The sequence below is a fragment of the Echinops telfairi genome, unplaced genomic scaffold, assembly GCF_000313985.2.
Source record: "Echinops telfairi isolate 266 unplaced genomic scaffold, ASM31398v2 ScPeMD7_7469;HRSCAF=8507_1, whole genome shotgun sequence".
Taxonomy (NCBI): domain Eukaryota; kingdom Metazoa; phylum Chordata; class Mammalia; order Afrosoricida; family Tenrecidae; genus Echinops; species Echinops telfairi.
The window spans coordinates 141,653,981-141,667,730 of NW_022111373.1; the positions used below are offsets into that span (position 1 = coordinate 141,653,981).

A 13,750-nucleotide genomic window follows, 5' to 3' on the forward strand; every position below is an offset into this window, starting at 1 on the left:
GTCTTTTCACCACTGACTACCACATTGGCTATTGGTTTTTCATATAGCTTGTAGAATATTGAAGAATTTTCCTTCCATTCTTATCTTCTTGTATGAGTGTCTATGAATTTGTTTCTCTCGTCTACCCAGACTAACACGTGTTCTCAGAGTCTGCTTTCCTTTGTGTGATATTATAGCTTCTGAATGTGCCCAGCACCCCCAGCTGTCCTCAGCTGACTCCTGGCTTCAAAACACATGCCATGAGAAGGACAAGTTTAAGAATTAGGAAGACACAGATCTTACTTGACTGTGGAACATCCAAGGGCAATGCGTGATTTAACTAGGATACTATAGCCACATGTTTCAATGAAAAACTCTGTTGGTGATGTTGGAGTGTGTGCTAGTGAGTTAATTCCAACTTTGGGGTGGCCTCATGTAGTCAGGGTAGAACCAGTACCCAGAGTCTTCCAATGTGACATTTTGGAAGCAGCTCACCAGGCCTGTCTTCCAAGGTCCCTCTAGGTGGATTCGAACCACCATCCTTTTGGCAAGTCATCAAACACATGATTGCCTGTGTTACCCAGTGAACCCATTGACTAAGCTTAGAGATAATGAATTTTTCCATGAGTCTACTATTAATTTGATACAGTTGTTTATTTCATTTGCTTTAAAATACCGGGCCAGTATAATGCTAATGAGACAAAAGCATCAGGTTCTCGTATAAACACTTGTATTCATAAATCCAATGGAAACACACTGCCAACTTGTGGTTTTTAGGTGCCAAGTTGACTCTGTGCACAGCAGTGAAGCACTGCCCAGTCCCTGCCATCTTCACCAATGCTGTTATGTTTGAGCCAGTCTTGCAGTCAAGGTGCCAATCAGTCTTACCAAAGGTTTTCCTCTTTTTTTGCTGCCCTTCTATTTTACCCAGCATGCTATCTGGAGTCTCTGGATTGGAGTGACTCAGAGTGGTGCTTTCTTTCCGTCCCTTCTGATAACATGCCCAAAGTACCTGAGATGACGTCTCATCGCCGGCTCTTCTCCGGGCCATTCCTACTCATAAAAACCCTGTTTACAGTATCCAAGAGTGGACAGCTTTCCTGGAGAGGAGAGGCTGGTGGCTCCATCCTCTGACATTGCTGCTAGCAACCCAACACTTAGCCCACAGTGTCACCAGGGCTCCTTTATAGTGATAAAGGGTCTTAAAATAAAAGAATGGTCTCCTTAATGACTTCAAAACCACTTATTTTTATGACCTCATAGGAATCGTTTAGACTTAACTCAAAAAGGAAAAAAAAATAGTTCCCTAGAGAATGGTGCTTTTCTTTGTATCCTTTGACTTGTATTAGTATCTGAGCCCAAATATTGGGAATAGAAAGGTTATGTTTCAGATGAGAACGAGAAGACCAACATTTTCTGATTTTCAAAGACACCTTCTTGTATGGGGAGGAAAAAATATTGTAATTAAAGTGATTTTCTTTTACTTGCCTCCTTGAAGTAGCGCTCACATGCAAATCTAATTATTTTACTTTAACAAACCCAAACAACCAGGACAAGGGGAAAGAGAAACGCCAATGAGACAATTGAATTTCCACTTTCTGAAGTCCCCTTAGGAACTGAGAAGCTCTATAACTGCCCAGGGATTGAAGTATCATACAATATTTTATCTTTTTATTTTATTATTTTCTTGGCTCTTGGCAAGAGGAACATGGCCCATTTACTGTCTCTTCCTTTTCTGTTTTGAAAGGGTGAGCTCATTTCACGAATGTGCACTCTACATCCATGCACTGTGTGCAAAAGGTACACTTTGTGTACATGTCACAATGTGCACTCTACATCCATACACTTTGTAGTCCAGTGCATGGTCTCCTGGACCACGTGGCAGCCATTATGGGGGTGCGCAGTGCTCTCGGTTGTGTGTGTCCTTTGCTCTGGGCACTGTCAACAGCAACAACATGCATGCCCAACACTGCTGTCTGACCAGTTAGGAGAAGATTCCAGTTGGTTGGTTGCCACTAAGGATTATTCTACCATTGTCCTCACCTCGGCTGAGGTTTCTGCCTCTCCTGCTTCTGTTGCTTCCCAAAAGAGCTGCCCATGCTTGCATTCCACTACTTCACTGTCAGAGAAACTGGCACAGACAGAAACAGCTGTATCACATTCCATGCAATGGTCATTTAACTAGGAGTCCTGTTGGCAGAGTGGGTTATACCTTGGGTTGCTAACCTCAAGGTCAGTAGTTCGGAACCACTGACAGCTCCTCAGGAGAAAGATGAGGCACTCCACTCAAAAAAATTAAGTCTCAGGAACACACCAAGGCAGTTCCACCCTGCCGTATTTGGTCCTTAGGAGTTGCAACGGGCTCTGTGGAAGTACATCAAAGACTGAGTATTCATGAGATGCAATAGTTCTTGCTTTACTGTAAAATACAAAGAGATCTGGTGGCGCATTGTTTAAAGTGCTCTGCTCCTGGAGATGTGCTCTCTTCAGGGAGAGATATGACTGTCGGCTTCTGTAACAATTTATAACCTTGGAGACCCTAACGCGGTCTTGCTCTGCTCCAAGTCTGAAGAGACTGCAGAGTGGTAGTATTTGTTTGTGTTCAATCCAGGCACTAGGGTGCAGTGGTTAAGCAAAAGGCTGATGGTTCTAACCCACCAACAGCTCTGCAGTAGAAAGATGTGGCAGTCTGTTGTTGCGTTTGTTGTTATTAGAGGCCTCCAAGTAGGTTCTGAACTCCTAGCAACATTAGGCACAATGGAACGCAACCCTGCCTGGTCCTGCACCACCCTCACGATTGTTCGTCTGTTTGAGGCCATTGTTGCAGCCACTGGGTCCATCCGTCTCGTCTTCCACTTTTTGCTGCCTCTGCACTTTACCCAGCAGGATGTGCTTCTGCAGGCACTGTTCTCTCCTGACAGCATGTCCAAAGTACACGAGACAAAGGCTGTCCATCCTCACTTCTAAGGAGCACTCCGACTATTCTTCCAAGAGAGATTTGTCCTTTTAGCAGTCCCTGGTATTTTCCATATTTCTCACCAGGACCACAACGAAAACACATCCATGCTTCGTTGGCCTTCCTTATTCAGGATGCAACTTTCACATGCATGAGAGACAAGTGAAAAAAACCACAGCTTGTGTCATGTGCGGCTTAGTAGGTAACTAAGTAGTAGGTCACTCAAGGTAACATCCCTGCGTTTCAACACTTTAGAGAGCTCTTGTGCATCAGTTTGACCCCTGCAACGCATCTGTTGGTCTTTTGACTGCTGCTTCCCTGGACGTTGATTGTGGATCCCAGCAAGACAAAAGTACTTGACAACCTCAACCCTTTCTCTGTGTATCAACCTACCTCTGGGAAAGCTATGGCTTTGGAAACCCCGCCACGTGGTCCCATGCTGCCCAACAGGGAGCCTGTGCCTTGGAATTGTTTCAGCAGCCACTGATTTGGTTTGATTTTATCCCTTAAAATGTATTACTAAGTAAGAGAACCCCTCCCTTATCTGCTACCTTGACAGGAGAACAAGTGGTCTCCATAAATTCTTACAATACCAGTGTTCTTCTGGAGATACTTACGTGTGGCTGGCCCTGGGCCTTGAGGGCACCCTGCCCATCCATGCCCGGAGAAAAACCACTTTGATTTCTCCCCTGCCACTCCCCGCAAATGCCCACCAATGGCAGCGGAAGGGCATGGCTGGTGGCCTCCAGGACATACTGTGACATTGTTGTTGCCATTCCTATTGATCTCCTTGACCATGTGGCATCCCTCTCTCACACTCTCTGAACCCCATCAGGTCAATTCTGACTCAGAGTGACCCGATAGGACAGGGTAGACCTGCCTCTGTGGGTTTCTCAGACTATAACTGTTTAAGGTAATACAGAAAGCCTTGTCTTTCTCCCACGAACTGGCTGGTAGTTTCAAATTGCTGACTTTTTGGTTAACAACCCAAGGCATAACCACTAGGCAATGAGGACTCCTGCTGGCTGTTGTTAAATATTCTGAGTATTTGAGCAACAGACATTTATTTTAAAAAACGGTACTTTAATTTTTTAAAATCATTTTATTGGGGGCTCATACAGCTCTTATCACAATACTTACATACATATATACATTGTGTCAAGCACATTTGGTACTTTAATTTTTAAAAGAAATCTCTAGTTGATGCTAACAGTGCTTCATTAAAATGGTCAGCATTTCCAATTTCTTTCACATGTGTAGCTACTCACACTTCTTCCAAATAATATGTCCTATAAGAGGGTCTTGGGCCTGCTGCCTGTCTTACTTATTGCCATCAAGTCAATGCTGACTGGTAGTGTCCCTACAGGACAGATTCCTGTCCCGTGAGATTCTGAGACTGTAACTCTGTAAGGGAGTAGAAAGCCCTGTCTTGCTCCCATGGAGAGACAGCTGGTTTCAAACTGTTGGATCTGCGGATTGCATCCCAAGGCTTGTTCACAGTTGCCCGCATGTTACTCAGACATGTGGAGACCTCTTGTAAACCAGAATGAGTACACTCCCTAGCCCTAGGCCATCTGCATGATTGTGCTGTCTATTTGATTCCATTGTTGTGGCTGTTTGGAGGCTGTTACAGACCCACTAGGGTTGTATGGGTGTATATGGGATGGAGGAAGCAGACCAGGGAATAAAGGACAATTCGTTGTTAATGGAAGCCAACAAGTTCTTGAACAGCTGGCTCTGGTGTGAGCTGATTGTCAGCACTAGCCCCCACCAGCATCTCAACCTACATCACTGAGCAGCCTGACCAGCAGTCATTCTCTTTAGCTTTGTTTCCCCTTTTCCTTCACCGGGCCCGGCCTGCCTCTGAAAACAGTCCTACTGGACAGAACTCCAGATGGTTCATTCTCGTAGCCCCATCGAGTCCAGTGAGCCCACCTTCCTTTTCCCAAGCAGGCTGGGAGCTTGATCCCTCCCAGGCCCCTCCCCTCCAGCCCATCTGTAGGCTATGAAACAACCTAGCATTTTTCCCTTGTAGATTTCCCACCCCATAGTCTTCCTCAGAGCCCCCTGCTTGCCCTAAGGTGGTCACAGCAGGTCTGCTCGGATGCAGAAACACCTCCCAGAAGTAAAGCGAACATCACATATTGCATGCGGGATCCTGTAACTCCTATCTGTGGCAAAGAGAAGGTCTGCTCACGTTTCAGTGGCCAAAGGATATGTCACGTGATGCCCATCAGGGTAGGACACCCACCCTCCCCCATCTGCCTCAGGGAACTTGAGTGTAAGCCCACATCACTCACGGCCACCACACGTCACTCAGCTCCAGTGTTTGCACTGAATTCGTTTCATGGGATCAACTTTCAGTCAAACAACAGACCTCCCTACAAAGTGAAGGATGGCACTAGGGCGGAGATTTCTCCCCAGCGTCAGTCAGCCGCAGGAGATCCAACCAGCAGCATTTGCCCAGAAAGGAAGCTCAAGGGCAGGGAGGGGTGGGGAGAAGGGCGAGTGGAAGCGGGCAGCCCAGAGAGGAAGTGGGCAGAGTGGTGTTGTCCCGTGGGGGCTGGGAAGGTCCAGGAACGAAACGCGTGCGCATTGTTGAGTAGAAAACTGCTTGAGCCTGTCAAGTTTCACGCAAGCCCTAAATGTTTAAAAAAGACAGAAAACTTGCATTGAGACATGTACCTCACCGTGGTGTCTGTCCCCTCAGACAACCAGACATTTATGTTCTCACAGTTCGGGGGCTAGAGATCCAAACTTCCTGGAGCTTGTTGCTTCTTTCTGTGTGTTTTGTTGTTCTGTTTCTGTGTTTTCCTGAGAGGAGAATCACCCCATGTGTCCCTCCAGCTTCTAGTGACAGCTGTCATCCTTGGCTACTCCTTTCCTGTCTAGGGACCTTCTGTGGCGTATGTCTCTGCTGTCACGGCTGCCCCTTTTCACGACACACAAGGGAGATTGGATTTGATTACGGTTCGGACTCGTGAGTCCACACGACCATGTTTATCATCCCTAAAACAAAGAAAAGCCCTGTTTCCCAACAAGGGCACATTCCCATGTCCAGCAGTTAGGATTTCTGCTCAGCATCTGGGGGAGGAGAAGGTCTGGATCCGTCCATGGCAGGCTGTGTCCACGCGTTCATGGTCACATCCTCCTCCATTTACATTCAAATCCTGAGAATGGCTGCACTGTGAGGTGTCCTTTTCTTATAAAAAGATTGGTTTCGGTGTCCGTCCGTCAGGCGCGCCGCGGCGTCTCTCCGCCATCATGCCCATGTTGGTGGTGAACACCAACGTGCCCCGCGCCTCTGTGCCCGACGGGGTGCCCTCCAAGCTCACCCAGCAACTGGCGCAGGCCCCCAGCAAGCTGGCCCAGTACACCACGGTGCACGTGGTCCTGACCAGCTCCTGGTGTTCAGCGGCTCTGGCCAGCCGTGTGCCCTCTGCCGCCTGCACAGCATCGGCAAGATCGGCGGGGCGCAGAACTGCACCTACAGCAAGCTGCTGGGCGGCCTGCGCATCAGCCCGGACAGGATCTACATCAACTACTATGACCTGAACGCCGCCAACGTGGGCTGCAACGGCTCCACCTTCGCCGGAGTCCCCTCCCTGCCCCAGCCCGCTGGAGAAATAAACGGTTCAGAGACCAAAAATAAAAAATAAAATGAAAAGATTGGTTTCCCTGCTATTATCGCTAGAATGTACTGCTTAACAACAACAACAAAAATATCTCTATGCAATGATAGCTCCAAAGAGTTTGCCACGAAACCAGAGAAGAAGCCTTTCTTGAATAAGAACACCAGAACTTGTTTCTTGGCATCTCCTTCATCCCACTCGGAGTCTGTGCTTTGATTCATACCGTGTGAAAACAGCAGTATCCATCTCCTCACAGGAATTAAACGCTGTTTCTTTTCTGTGTTCCCTGGATTGGGGAGGGCCCCTGCAGGGTAGTGGTTAAGCACTGGGTCGGCCGTTGGAAGCCACCAGTCACTGCTCAGCAGCAAGAAGGGACTTTCTCCTCCAGTGAAGAGTGGCAGCCCGGGAAACGCACAGAGGTGGTTCTCCCCTGTCCTGGAGAGTCTCTGTGAGCAGGCATCTCCTCCAGAGTGGGGAGTTTCTCTTTGCGATGAACTTGTCACTTCCGGTTTCAAATCCATTTCAACTGTACTTTTCTTCCACCCCCACCCCACCCCCACCTCCCACGTGTTTTAGACAGTGCTCAGATGACCATTGAGGTCTGAGAGGTAAGGAATCTAGAGGGATTGTTTTTCTTGGTTTTAAAAGAAGCAGTCTAGATACATTTACACAACCCACCTTAGGAAGAAAATCAACAATATCCTATTAAGCCCTCCATACATGTGTTTATTTCTCTCCACTCCCTACGCTCCAATCTCTCCTCCCTCCTCCTTCAACAATCTATCCCACCCCTCTCCCTGTTCCCACCCTGGTCCCTAGCCTCCTTGTAGTCACCAAAGTCTTATACATTGTGGTTTCAATTGTGTTTCTTCTTTGTTTTTCCAATAGCAGTGAGTTTTTGAGTTTGTGTTTGGGAGCAAAAAGGCTGAAAGGACCGTAGGTGGTGCTCCAGGGGCAATGGGCAGTTTCCCCGGGAGATTCTCATAGGACAGTCCTGGCCACCCCCAAAGAATGAGCACAGGCATGGCCATGATGGCAGGGGGGTGGGGCTGGGGTGGGCGTGGGTCTCATAGATGCAGCTTTCAGTTTTCTTAGAAGCTCTTCATATAAGCCCCCCAGGAGCGCCCTCTGTTCTCCAAGATAAGTCCATCAAAATTCCTCCTTTGTGATCCAAAAAGACAGGCCACCAGAACCCAAGCTGAAACCTCTTGAATTTCACCGGACTAGCAGGTCCTCACAGAAGCCAGTTTTGATTGGATCTTTTCATATTTGAAAGTCCCCACACATACACGCACCAGACTAAGAGGAGTGATGGGCAAATTTGTCTGAAGCCATCCACTGATCTCAGAGATAAAACACTTGTACGGCTCGCTTTCTAGCCTCCGTCTCCCTAGTACAATGGTCTGGAACTAAACCCAGAATATCACCAAGGTACGCCTGGCCTGCCTTTGCCAGTCAGCGAAATACAGAGAGGGTTTTCACTTGTACAGAAAAGGAAGAGAGTGAGTGTTAGCATCCATGGTTAGTTTTGCCCTGAGTCCTTAAAGAGGCAGATTTCAGCCTAAGCAGGGGAGAGGGTCACCCCATAATGCCTCCCCTGAACGACACTCAATATCTCAGCACCAGGCCGCCCTCGATTTGTGTGTTTGAACACTGTTAGTGCTATTTTAGATTTTGTGCATTATGAGGTCTGATGTGGTGGGAGGTTATTTTGGGATCTGGGGGTGTTCAAAAATACTTCCCATGTGAATGGACGGTCATCGCTTCTCCCTGGACACCATTTCGGCTTAGGAAAGGATGTCTAAGGGAGAAAAATCCCGTGAACTCCAGGCTCTGTGTAAGGTGGAAACCTAACAGAGGAGAAAACTCAAATAGTTTCCACTGACCAGGGGTGACAGAAAAGTGGCCACCTCCTGGCAAAAGAAGACTTGTGACACTTGAAAAAGCAAGCTCCTCCCATCTGTTGAGCTCGGAGCCTCCCAGGTCTCACTGTATTAAATCACCCTCTGGAACAAGCCTAGAGTGTCTGCTTTCCCCCCTCTGACCTTCTGAGGCTTCCATGCAGCGGTGGGATCCAAATAATTTAGCAGCTATTCACTGCTGAGTGACGGCGTTGCTTATAAAAACTGCTACACCGAAAGGTAGTGTTTTATTTCATCCAGTTAATACTTAAATAAGAACAATAAAAGAGATACACAAGATGGATTGTGTTGTCGAAAGAGTTTTAAAATAGTAATGAAAAGATATTAAATAATGCCAGACCAAAACACAATAAGGCAGTTGTTTAAGATATTTCCATACTGCTTCTTGACTGGCGTCCACTCTTGCAATAGTCAGCTGAAATATATCCTTAACCATCTTCTCGCTGCCTTCTTAAGATCCCTTTCCTTAAGCGGCAGGCCAGCTAGACAATGGTCGTTGAGTTTGATACAGTAGAAACTATTAGATGGCTTCTCTCCCCTAAACATGTTATGCTCATCTTTGCATAAACCACTTCTGCTTGTGCTGAACTTGGAGCAAGTTTGCTGACGGTATTTTAGCTCTTTGAACACTTTCAGGAGTTGCCCAATGCACTCAGAGTGTCCCCTTGGAAGTGGGAGCTCAACACAAAGTGGAAATGAACGCCAACACGCCACCTCCTGGTTGCTGGGCACTTTCCCCCGTTACAGTCTATGTTTGCGTTACAGTCTATGTTTGTGTGCTGACATAGCAAGCGCCAGGGAATCCAAATGCAATATTTCATCAGAGGTATAATGAGCTTTATGAAATGAACAAATAACTATCAAAACCATTGGTTACATCTAGTTTTTTATAGCTTTGGACAAAATGAACATTCCTATGGGCGCTTAGAAGCAGTTGCTGGACATCCCCTTACAGAAGGGTCTCGGGGAGGAGATGAACCAGTCAGGGTGCGATGTAGGCCCGAGGAAACAGACAGCTTTTCTCTAGTTCTTTAATGCTTCCTCTCCCCCCCGCTATCATGACCCCAATTCTACCATACAAATCTGGCTAGACCAGAGCATGTACACTGGTACAGAGAGGAACTGGAAACACAGGGATTCAGGATCAATAATGAAAGTAGCAATGCCAGGAGGGGAAGGGGAAGGTGGGGTAGAAAGGGGGAATTGATCACAATGATCTACATATAGCCCCCTCCCTGGGGGACAGACAACACAATAGTGGCTGAAGGGAGTTATTGGACAATGTAAGACATTAGAAAATAAGAATAATTTATAAATTATCAAGGGTTCTTGGGGGGAGGGCAGGGACAAAACTGAGGAGCTGATACCAAGGGCTCCAGTAGAAAGAAAATGTTTTGAGAGGACTTAGGTGGAGAGCAAATGTTTTGAGAATGATGAGGGCAATGGATGTACAAATGTGCTTATGGATTGTGATGAGAGTTGTATGAGCCCTTAATGAAATGATTGGGGGGAAAAAGAAAGAAAATGTTTTGAGAATGATGATGACAACAAATGTACAAATATGTTTGACACAATGGATGGATGGATGGATTATGATAAGAGTTGTCTGAGCCCCCAATAAAATGATTTATTAAAAAAAGAAGAAGAAGAAGTTGCCCTGATGAATATTAAAAAAGAGTAACAAATGCAAATTTGTGAGTTTCATGCTGGAAATCCACCTGAGAGAACCCTGGTGACAAGTGCCATTTTAACAGCCGGTTCACCAAACTCAACCAAAAACTAAGGGCCGCTTCTGGTGAACAGGTATGAAGCAGCTGAATCCCACCACTGCTTCTATGCCCTTCTGATTAACTCATTGATAGATGGACTGACTGCCCAGCAATTAGAGTTTATGCCCCCCCCCCACCACATCCCGGGAGCACCCCCCTGAATTCTAGGGCATTTTCGAATTCTCTGAGAAAATGATCGGATGCCTATTGGTTGGATGGCTGGATGACTCGGTAAAGCATTGTATGTGCTCATCCTCATGAGACTCCTGAGAAATTGGGCTGGACACACAGACCGGAGAACATCGCAACACAGGACCCAGGCTTCATATTGGATCTGGGCGTCCTTCTCCACCTGGTGAAATCTCTCTGTGGAGCAGGTGTGTTTGCACCATGTAGAGAGATACATCCACTCATAGAGGTGTGGTCTGCAGTTCAAAGCCAACATTTAGATATTTACATCACCACTATTTTAACAACACTGAGCACGTGCAACTTTTAGATGCAAACACTTCCTAGTGTCTATATTCTCTTACTCCAGGGAATGGAATAAAGAGAAGAATGACATGTAAATTAGACTTTCCATCAAAGAATCAGGTCCCAGAAGCCGGATTTTACAATGTCTCTCTTCTAAAGGAAAAAAAAAAAATCATGATTTTGGTAAAGGCTAAATCATGTTCTCTAAGTACTTATTAAGTTGCCTGGTCGCAGTTGGCCTAAGTAATGAGGCTGTTGGTTTGTTGTTGGTTCATTTTTGATTTTTGCTTTTCAATTTATTTGTTTTAAATTATTAAACCAACATTTAGGATGTTGGTGTTAACAGGCAGAAACCATTTCTCTTATCAATGAGACCATGCAAACAGCCTCCCTTTGTACAGCACAGATCACAAAGATTAACAGTTGGATTCATGCTGGGTCCTTTGGCTCTTCTTATCCTCCATCTCTCACAACCTCACATCTGCCAGTCAGCCAAGAGCCTTCTCAGAATCTGCACCCTTTATTGCTTATGGACTTTGAAGGGGAGACCATAAGTTGCTCCAAACACCATGTGTAGTCACTATGTTAGAACTTGGATGCTCCCTTGGTCTGCCTGGGACTTTTCCCAGACTGCCCTTCCCACCCATCTGTGTAGATTTTATGTTCACACCAGCACCTTCTCTGTTCAGCATAGCATCGCCGGCACCTGCAGAAGGGGAATTGTACGTATACGTTGACTGAGTGAGTGAATGAAGCAAAAGGGGAATTACAGAGTCTACATTTATTGTATGTTGTTACGAGATTGAGGTTTGAATTTAAGTTTTGCACCTCCTCCCGGCCAGTGTCCTAGTCTAGGTTCTCTGAAGGAGAGAAAAAAAACAAGGGAAATGCTTGTGTTGTTGCTGTGGGGGTGGAAGGGCATATTCATCTCGTATGTTTTGGACAAGTTAAGGTTAGAGTGCTCCTTAGAGGCAGGGATGGCAAAGTCTGTCTTTATGTCCTACTTTGGACCTATTGTCAGAAGAGACCAGTCCCTGGAGAAGGACATCATGCTTGGTCAGCGAGAGAGAGAGTGAGTAAGACCTTCTATGAGGTGGACTGACACAGTGGCTGAAACAATGGGCTTGTACATAAGAACAATTATGATGATGGTGCAGGAACAGGAAGTATTAAACTGTTGTGCATGGAGTCACTATGGGTCAAGACCGATTTGAAGGCTCTTACCAAAATACGTGTGTGTGTTCTTGTCATCATTTATATATGAGAAGGAACAAGGGAGAGAAAGAGAGCTTTATTTGTTGACCTCTCAGAAAATACTCTCTCAGGGACAAGTGACCAATCCCTTAAATGCAACTTATTTGATTTCTTACCCAAGGGATTGACTGTGACCGTCAGAAATAGACAGGTTTTCTGAAAGTCAGGGTTCCTTAATTCATAAACGTGTTGTTGTTGTTGTTGTTAGGTGCCATTGAGTTGGCTCTGACGCCTAGCTACCCTATGCCCAACAAAACACTGCCCAGTCCAGTGCCACCCTCCTCATTGTTCCCATCTTGGGCCCATGGACACAGCCACTGTGCGAGTCCATCTTACCAACGCCTTCCTCCGTTTTTGCCGCCCCTGCTCGTTGCCAAGCATGATGTCCTTCTCCAGGGACTGGTCTCTCCTGACCGTTTGTCCAAAGTAGGACATAAAGACAGAGGCTTGCCATCCCTGCCTCTAAGGAGCACTCCGACCATACTTCTGCCTGGACAGATCAGGTTGTCCTTGAGCCAGTCCATGGTCCTTACAATATTCTTCTCCAGCACCACAATTCAAACGTACCTATGTTTATGTGTGTGTGTAAGTCATAAACATACGAGGTGTATTTAATCTTTAAATGGCCCAAGGCCTTAAAAAGTCTAAAATGGGCTAAAGACAATTCAGTAAAATATGCCCTTAAATAATTTTAGGGCAAATGAAGAATGTCTGATAGGATTTTTAGAGTACTTCAGAATTTCCAGTTGTTACCCCAGAACATCTTTTTTTTTTTTCCTTTGTCTTTTCTTTTCTTGGCAAAGTGATTGGTTTATTTCCAACTCTAAGGAAAATGCATGGCTTCCAACTTAGAGGTTTGGCAGAGTGAGCGGGCTTATCTTTGGGGAGGGCAACCCTCAGTTTTATGTGTCTTTTAACATTTGAATGAACGATGAGTGAACTAATAAATGAAGTATGACAAGAGTCAATTCGATTTCCAAAGACACCACAGCTATGTGATTTCGTTACTCTTCTCTCTTAGTCCATCAGGGAACATCAGGGAGGCAGATAAGAGTTTCAAAGTAGTAATGGTTGGTTTGTATACTTTTTTAAACTGCCAGTTTAAGACAATACTAGTGGGTCAAAGGTCAACTGCCCACCAAGACAGCGTCCCACATCCTGCTCTGGTGAGCAGCAGTTGGGCCCTCTGAAACACGGGCCTCCTCATCTGAGCTCCATACCTTGGTCTCTCTCAGTCCAGAGGAAAGAAGCGATGAAAATCAGCAGTCCATTGGATCAGCAGGCCAAGCTGGCCTCAGTCCCCACAAGCCGAGACCAAAGCATCAAATGTTAGAAAGCAAGTAATAATGGGTGTGTGAGGTTGGGTTCTCTAGAGAAGCTTGTATGTGTTTGTGTAAAGAAAGAGATTCACACCAAGAAATGGCTCACACAGTTGTAGACATAGGGAAGTTCCGTCTGGTTCAAGGCAGCATTTTCTTGGCTCGTGGAAGCTGCTGAAGAGGAAGCAGCATGGTATACCAGAGACACAGGATGGTGGATGGCGCGGTTCAAAGTGAATCCACTATTGGTAGTTAACTCACAGCTCCTGAGATTGACAGGTGATGCAACAGGAGATGGAGGAACCAGACATAAGATCCAGCTCTGGCAGAAGATGAAGGACCAACAAGAATTCCACTCTGCTAGAGAATTCTCTCCCTCTTATACAAAAAGGCTTAGGACCCCAATGCGCCGATTGAGAGGTTGAACTCTACGCTTACACTTATC

The 13,750-nt window shown here is 46.1% G+C and overlaps 1 protein-coding gene and 1 pseudogene across 1 annotated transcript in view; both read left to right on the forward strand.

Moving 5' to 3' along the window:
• CTNND2 (catenin delta 2) overlaps positions 1–13,750 on the forward strand; it is an 840,020-nt gene that overhangs the window by 318,091 nt on the left and 508,179 nt on the right. The gene's annotated exons all lie outside the window — the stretch shown is intronic.
• On the forward strand, positions 6,200–6,594 carry LOC105979692 (annotated as a pseudogene).